We start from the raw sequence: 9,206 nt of genomic DNA on the forward strand, positions 1-9,206 counted from the left end.
TCTTAAGTTGATAGTCCGGATGATACACTAAGCCTTAATCTTGTAAATATAATTCTACTTTCACGTAAAGACTGATACAATGATTTTATTTATTCATATTGAATATACTATATCTCGTTAAATATTGGCATTGGTATTTTAATATAATTTAAATTTGAGTCTGCTTAAAATTATAATATATCCTAACAGTCTTTAAATTTTATGTAAAGTATCCTATTAATATACGAGTTTGTTTTCTTTTAATTATAATATTACACTAAGTATTCTAATGATATTATTACTATTTCAGATATGTTTGTTTCATTTTATGATATACTGGATCATTTGTTAGGTTAAAGATAATTCTGGTACAAGATTACTAACAGGTTGAGTCTTTTTATTTTACATGGTACATCCTCGCTTTCTTAAGTCTAACACCTAATAAATATTACATTAATTATCTAGTTTAGACGCAAAATATATATTTCTAATTTGTCATTAGTTTAATTTACAAAATTTAACCGCAATGTTAGTAATTTTCCATAGCTATTTAACCATAATCTTATTATATCAAAATTTTCTCTTCAAAAGAAGATACAATAGAGTTAGAAGGGAGCCGAGAAACAAGTTGTGCTCCAAATCATAGTTATTATTTTCATCGTCATATATCTTTATTAAAATTTTCGTTAATTTAAATTCAATATGATACTAATTGAGAAATGCTAACATTACTTATCAAAATTATTATTACTTTTATTATCAATGATAATTACTATTATAATATTTTTATTATTAACATTGATGGTTGAACTTTTATTCTAACTACTCTTACAAATATTATTAAGTCCTAACAATATTATTAACATTTATGTAATTTATAAATTGTTGATTTTATGTATAAGTCAAGGTATTCTATACGTCTTTCAAGATTTATCAATTGTGTTGATCTCACTATTTTTCTAGTATTGGATTGTGTACATGATCATACTTTTTAAACTGGTTATTCTCTAACCTTTATCAGTTAAAGTTATTGGTGTACCCAACAATTTTTACTTAATTACATATACAAATAACCAAACAAACAAATCAATCAATCAAATAAATATTTTAATTACTGATAGCTTTTAGTGGTTAAAATTTATCTGACAACCCAATCCAGTTCTAAACTAATCTATTTCATTAGCTGGCACTGGCTATTCCTATGGTTTCCCATGTTAGATCTAATAGTGAGCTCTGATACCAAGTCTGTAGCGCCCTCAAAGCTAGCAGCTGACTAATCCAAGAGATTAACTAAATAAAGAGGCACTAAAAATCTAAAACATCTACTTAACATTCAATTAATAAATCTGCTACAAAGCTTAACCCAAAAACTAACCTCGCTCTGAAATATATATATATATATAAGAACTCATCTCAAATGATACATACACAATAGTCATTTGGTTTGCAAATAAATTATAAATACATATAAAAATAGTAGACACTATCCGACTAACGGACTCAACGCCACGAAGCTTCCGCTGCACAATTCTGATCTGTCTCTGAAACTGAAAGTGGGAATGGGTGAGCACATCATCCCTAAAAGGGGTTCCCAGTATAAATAAAACTAACTTTCAAGCAATCATTAGTATGATTCGAAGACAATGCAGGTTTAATTGAAAGTCGATAAAGCATGGAAAGACACTAAAACATATTGTAGAAACTTTTCCAAAGCAATTTAACAGAATAGTAAACATCCATAAATAACAGTAAACACCCATGTATGGGATGTGTGTTGCCGCACATAATAAAGAATAATATTGCGGTGTATCGCCCTAGCCATAGAATACTGGATATAAAGTAAGAATAATATTGCGGTGTATCGCCCTTGTAGCGCCCCCTAAGCTAGCAGCTGACTAATCCAAGAGATTAACTAAATAAAGAGGCACTACGAATCTAATTCAAATACTTAAACATTCAATTAAGAAATCTGCTACAAAACTTATCCCAAAACTAACCCCGCTCAGAATATATATACATGAACTTCTCTCAAATGATACATATACAATAGTCATATGGTTTATAGATACAATAAACAACATAATAAACATAGCAGAAGTTAACTAATTAACGGAGTCAACACTTGTGGCTTTCGCTGCGCAACTCTGATCTGTCTCTGAAAACTGAAAGTGGGAAAGGGTGAGCACATCATCCCTAGAAGGGGTGCCCAGCAGGAATAACATTTAACTTTAAAGAAATCATGAGCAAGATTTGGAAAACAATTTATGTTCTCCCAAACATCAAAAAGCGACCAAGTCACCTGAATTACACAAATATGTGTATAGACAAACTCCTTCTTGAAACAATGTATACTATGGTTGTGCAATTCCGAACTCGCAAATCCACACCTAATCGTAAATATGGATGTCGACAGTTCCGAACTCGCAAACTGCCGACCAATATATCATAAAAGCTCTAGTTATGAATGTGAAGGAGTGTATCCTATATACCCCAGGTGGAAATTCTTATTTCCAATAAAAATTCATAACGACAAAAAAACATTACAAGTCCATTCCAAACCATGGAAACGTTAAAATAATCAACAGAACTATCATAATACAAACTAAACAAAGCATGGAATGCACAGACAGTAAACACATGAGTTTGTAAAACATAAACTTTTGTAAAAGAAACAAACAATGGTTTCAAAAGAATTAAAAGTATTCCCACCTCTTTTGATGATAAGCCACTCCTACCTCGAGATCCACGATCCACTGGTTCATCCTTTGAATCGATCGTTGTTAATAGACTAACTGTTAATCACACAAGAACTCTAAGAATCTAGCCAAAATGGCTCATACAAGAATCATACAAGTCTATCTAATGGTTCTAAGTCCATTTATGACTTTACACCTTTTGATTCTCTATCTTTAGCATAGCTAAGGTTTACTAATTCAGTTAGATTGATTTTATAGTCTACCAGATAGGTTTTACGAATATGTACAACTTTGTAGAAGAAGCCAAATGTTAACTCGGACCATAAAGGGTCCAAAACATCTAAATAAAAGAATTAACTCTAAGCCTAAGTCCACTGAACCATCCCGCTAATCTAAGGACCAGTCCAATCAGGTCAACTAACGGTATCTAACAGTCAACGGGGTCAAATAACGATAAACGTTAGTCAAAGGTCACGTCAACAATCAAGGTCAGGTCTAGTCAACCGATCCAACTCGGTCAAGTTCGGGTCAACTGGTCTACTAGTCTGGTCACCGAGTCAAACCGATTCAACTCAGTCGGACAGGATGAAGGCTTAAACCTGAGCCACAACACAGGCCACAGATTCACTAATGCACTCTTCTATGTTCTAACTGAGCATAAACTCTACTAAGATTACAACACATCTAAACTCTTCTTCAAACAACATCATCTTCTTATCAACACAATAACAATTCATTTATAATTTCTAAAGAAACTTCATAATCAAAATACAAGTACAACAACAGCCTACCTGCAATTTCATCAGTTCCATGCTTTCACAACAATCACAATCTACAACTCTGTAATGACCAATCTTCAGTTGAATAACTCAAATACAAACTCTCACAGCATCACCAAGTTGAGCTTTATCACCCAAAAACACACATCTTCACTATCTGAGATACAAACTCAGGAATCCGTTATACAAACAATACCACCATCCTTAGATACCACCTGCAACAACTCACCAAATACTCTAACCCCATACACTGCCTCTTCATTCCTAATTACCTTACCACCTTCATCATTTATCTAACCAAAACATCATTTCCAGTTCTTCATTGCCAACACCAACAGTTCTATGTAATACAATTCCTACACCTATTCCAGTTCCATTTCAAGACAATAAGCTCCAACAGTTCATCTATCTTCTTTACCTACGACAGACCATACATCTCATTTTCCGTTATCTTAACAATCTCATACCACCACAGGTTCAATTCCTCCCTGCAACTTAGCAATCTTTCTACTAATCTAACATAAGACAATTCTTTGTAACGCTCCATTCAATAATTATAGTCCTTTGTAACGCTCCATTCAACCCTGCACTACACTAACAACAATTCAAATCATACATATCCACCAGTTCAACATCACCACCACCAAATTCTCTAAACACCAATTTCTACATCTCAAACATATAATCCCCAACTGTAATTAAGTACCAATACAATCAACCTTATTTGTATGATTAAACCCCATCTTCAACAACAGCTTCAATCCTAATCTTTAAAACCCTAACTAACCCTTGAATCAAAATTAAACTTCATATAAATATCTAAATGTCGTACCTGATCATAACCCATCTTTAATTATTCCTCAATTTCTCACAGAATCAATCCTCTCCAGAAAACCCTAAAATTGATTCTCAACCCTCTGTCTTTTGATTCATGTTCAAAATATAACTAAGTCCTCATATCAATCATACCCATATCTAATCATCCACCTTCGACTCTAATCCCATCTTCTAACACTTCTCTCGAACCCTAATTTCATCACAGACTCACTATACATCTTCAGAACCTTGATTCAACAACAACCTCTTCTTTTCCTCATCAATCATCAACTCGATATCATCATCGGTTCTTCACGAATCCTAACTTCATAACCCTAACTTTACTTCTCCCCCTGTGAATCGTAAACCAAACAATACTTTATTCTTCTCCATCATAATTAACAGCAACACCATCACCTTTGTCGCCTATAGAACTTCCTCAATAATTTCCCTCAGATCGGTTCTCACCTACACTCTCAGATGAAAAACAGAGGAGAAGAAGAAGAAAGAATGAGAAGAAAGAATAGAAGAAAGAGTAGAAGAAAGAGGAAGGAAAAGAAGGAATGAGCTTATCTGCTCGGTTCGGTTGGTGATAAAACCAAAGAGAAATACTAATAACCCAGTCGCTTCGATAAGGGAAATCCCAGGTCGGCCTATCTGTGAAAAGACCATTTTGCTCTTCAAATCAATCTGATGATATCTTCTCCTTCCAGTTTCTAAATGACACATTCGAGTAGGCCATCACGCATAACTTTTCGAGATCTATCTATAAATACTAGTTTCATATCTAAATCGTTGTTAGATTAATTTCTATTAATTAACATTCGTGTTAAACTAATCGATTTATTATCGACTAAATCGTCTCTTGACTAGTCTAATAGCGTTGACGAGCTTGAGGGTCTTTACAGCCCCTAGCCATAGAATACTGGATATAGTGTCGGCACACATCTCATACCACACGAAGCACACAAAGATATGCATGAATTTTAAAGCATAAATATTTGTAAAACCATAATGAATCCAAGAGAGTTCGTTATCGATTCCCACCTCTTTTGATGACAGGCCTCGCCTACCTCGAGATCCATGATCTACAGGTTCATCCTTTGAATCGATCGTTGTTAAATAGACTAACTGTTAATAATAGAAGCACTCTAAGAGTGTATCCAAAAAGGCTCACACAAATCTCATAACATAATTTCATACAAGTTCCAGTTATAAGGTAAGTGAAATAATTAATGGTTCTACAGTTCTTCGAATCTCTACCTTTAACCTATCCAAGGTTCACTAATTTAATTAGGTTGGTTCTACAATTCATTAATAACTCTAATGAATATCTACATCTTTGTAGAAGGAAGCAAATGCTAATTCGGACCAAAAGAGGTCTAAAATGTCTAATTAAGAAAAAAGAAAATGGGTTAAATGGACAGAAACCCAACAAACCTGGTTGTGATGGACTGGTAAACAATTTTGCTGGGTGAAATGGACAAGAGACACGTCATTTTAAATCAAACAATTATATCCTTACCAGTCTTCACCTTCCTCCAAAAACGAAAAGAGATTTCACAACTTCTCTTCTCAGAAACTTTGATTTTCTTCTCCGCCATAGATGTCATCTTCCTACACCATCTCCACCACCACAAAACCCCAACATCCCCATCGACAACATGATTTTCCTCCACCACCATCAACGATTTCACTAATACCATATCCACCACCATCGCCGAAATCATCTTCCTCCGCCGCCATCATAGACAGCACCACTCATCTCCACCACCATTACCATCGACATCATCATGTATCTGTAACATTATCATCGACACAAGTGCTAACGCCACCATCATCCACTGTAAATTTTCTAAATGCCCTAATTTAATTGAAAATTTTCAAATTCATAAACCAAAATAATTAGGTTTTTGCGTCAAATAAATTTCAGGAGATGAGAAATAAAGAACATGCTCAAATTGGTAAGTTCCCATATCATAACTTTCTATATGAGTACATTTGATTTCAAATTGGTTTCATTTTAGTAAAAACATTGATGCACCTGTGTACATATTTTTTTAGATCTGTTTATAAATGTGAAATGTGTATGAAAATTGTAATGCTTTAATTTTTATTTTTGATGCATTTGGATACATACTAGTTTGTTGAATTTGTTTAGATCCTTGTATTATATCTGATGCAATTGAGCACATCCTTGTTTACATTTTTGTTGAAAATATTTTCCATTTGAGTGTACACTCTGATTAGACCGGGATGAAACCGATTTCATCTTGCATATTCTAAAAAAAAAAATGGGCTGGGTGAAACCGGTTTCGTCATGTGTTGCCACTGGATGAAACCTTGGTACATCGTGTGTTATTGTTACATACTCTCATGACAAGCTATTTAATTTAGTATGGGATTTGTTAAACCCAAAAGATATTATTGGCATGATGCTTTAGCAATTTTAATTTACTGTGATTAACTCATTTCTCAATTCTGAATTTTGTTAAACCTGCTATAAAAGCCAATGTAGTTTATGTTAGTGTGCTCTATGATATTTTTTTCATGGTTTTATCATGTGTTTCCACTGAATGAAATTGGTTCCATCTTGTGATTACATTGGATGAAACTGGTTTCATCATGTGTTGTCATTAGATGAGCCTAGTTTCATTCAGGTTTCATCATGTGTTGACATTTGTTAGTGTACTTTTTTTCATTTATAAAATACAAGCCAAGAAAAGACTTGATTTTGCAGTCCTAACTCTGGAATGTATGTTCTCTACTTCAATGGATGATGAGTAATGGTTACGCCTTTGAAGACGAAGAAATTCTATGGAAGAAAATGAGCACAAAACAGGTAAACCTCGTATTGAAATACTCAACATTGAAATTAGTTGTTGGAAGTTGAACGAGAACTAAGATTGTTGTTTCATTATGTTATTTAGTATTAGATGGATACAAAAAAGCTATTTATGTAGTTTAAGTTCAATTTTTTTGTTTGTAAAACTCTATATCATTGATGAAACTGGATTCGTCATTGAATGTATATAAAAAAAATTAACTTAAATTAGCTTACATTGTTATCTATTGAAAATCTTGTCAGAATATGCCGGATGAAACCAGATACATCCTGATGAAAAAAATGTTTTTGTTAAAATATGCAGGATGAAAGTGGTATCATCATTACGAAAATATATTTTCACTAGATTGTGCAGGATGAATCTGTTTTTTTCTTCTCAGAATATGCATAATGAAACCAGTTTCATCCTGCCCAAAATATGTAGGATGAAACTAGTTTTACCATTGAAAATGAACAACATCTAAAATTGATTAAATCAACAAAAAAAAAAAAAAGCATTGTCATTTGTACTTACAATAATTAAAAGTACTGCCTAACTAAGGGATTCGATTTCCACTTCCAAGTGACTTGTTTGTTGCTTCAAATAAATTCTTGAGTCTTTAACTATTTGATCTTAGCTTGTACAACCTTTCCTTGATCTGCCTTAGCTTGCTCATATTTATGATTTTCCTCCATCTCAATTTCTGATGCTCTTGAGACTAAAAACAAAAGTTGAAATTCTATATAATTAGTAAAATTTGTGTACTCGGCATTACGTTCTTCGGCAGCAGCTACGCCATATTTAATTGTACATTACGAAATTCAATCTAAAATTTCGACAAATGAACACAAATTCTATTATATATGCCTCTGAGACATTCTACCAAACAGTTCTGTGTAAGTCGAAACTCGTCAACTAATCATTTTTCTTCGATGTATATAACACCTCATATACAATCAAATCAACCAACATGGAAAGCCAACACATCTGGCCTAAAATTCAGCCCCAAGCTTTAACAATTAGGAAAAGACATTCTTGGTTATTGGGTTATTGTCATCTCTGGTAATTGTCATCTTAAGGGAATCTGTATTCTGGTTTTGACGAAGGGTTTAAATGACACCCACAGTGACAATTCATACGGACTCGAAACTGTTGGATCAATATTAAGCAAAAAGTGAAAGTAAATTCTCTTGTCTGTCTGTTTGGTATCTAATTCTCAACTGATGACTGTCTAATTCAAATCACTAATGAACACAAATTGTATTACGTTTTAATTTGTGAACAGGTAGAGACCACCTTGGCCGTGAGAACAAATGTTTCACAGGTGATTGATACTACTGTCCAAAGAGCAGCACGTTTAGCTGGTGCAGGCATATTCGTAATTCTTCGTAAAATGGAACCAGTTAATAAGGGGGCCTGATTCATGAGAAGAGGATCGTGGTGGCCATTGATGGAACTTTATATGAGCAATATAACAGTAAAGAAGATATCTCAAAAAAGTAGTCACCTAACTAGTTGGTCCATTAGTAGTTGTAAAACGGTTCCAAGATGCTTCCGGAGTTGGAGCTGCTTTATTAGCTCATACTAATTCAAGAATTTAACTTATAACCTCTCTGATCCTTAAATGGTATTCCTATGATTCATGGATGAACAAGTAATACCAGATGTTGGAGTAACGAACCGAAGGGAAAGAAAGGTTTGTCGGTGGAGAGATAATAAACGAAGGGTATTTTAGTACATGGGATACAAAAATCAGGTATAAAAATTGGGTGAAATATCCACTTTGGATATTAGAAAAGTATTTTAGATATCTTTAGATATTTAAACAGTATTAAATCCTACAAATCTATTTCACCCAGAAATTATTGGTTTTGGTTTTGGTCTTTTTAATCAATTTTGTGTTAATAAAACATGGCCCTAATCCCATTAATCTAAGGCCCGGTCCAAATGGGTCTCTTAACGGTCACTGACGGTCAAACGGGTCAACTAACAGTCCACGGCAGTCAAAGTCCATGGGTCAAGGTCCAACTCGGTCTACTAAGTCAACTCGGGTCGAGACAGGGAACTCGGTGAGTCAACAGATCCGACTCAGTTAGATATACTGAGTCAGC

General features: G+C 33.8%; 1 long non-coding RNA gene across 1 annotated transcript; it reads right to left on the minus strand.

Annotated features, from left to right (window-relative positions):
• Window positions 1-1,386: 1,386 nt before the first annotated feature.
• On the minus strand, window positions 1,387-4,851 carry LOC113333757. Its single transcript, XR_003352322.1, has 3 exons — window positions 3,467-4,851; window positions 2,689-2,771; window positions 1,387-1,526 (listed from the first exon to the last, which is right to left on the minus strand). It is a non-coding gene; the product is annotated as an uncharacterized LOC113333757 (long non-coding RNA).
• Window positions 4,852-9,206: the final 4,355 nt, after the last annotated feature.

The sequence above is a fragment of the Papaver somniferum genome, unplaced genomic scaffold, assembly GCF_003573695.1.
Source record: "Papaver somniferum cultivar HN1 unplaced genomic scaffold, ASM357369v1 unplaced-scaffold_133, whole genome shotgun sequence".
In the NCBI taxonomy this organism is placed as follows: Eukaryota; Viridiplantae; Streptophyta; class Magnoliopsida; order Ranunculales; family Papaveraceae; genus Papaver; species Papaver somniferum.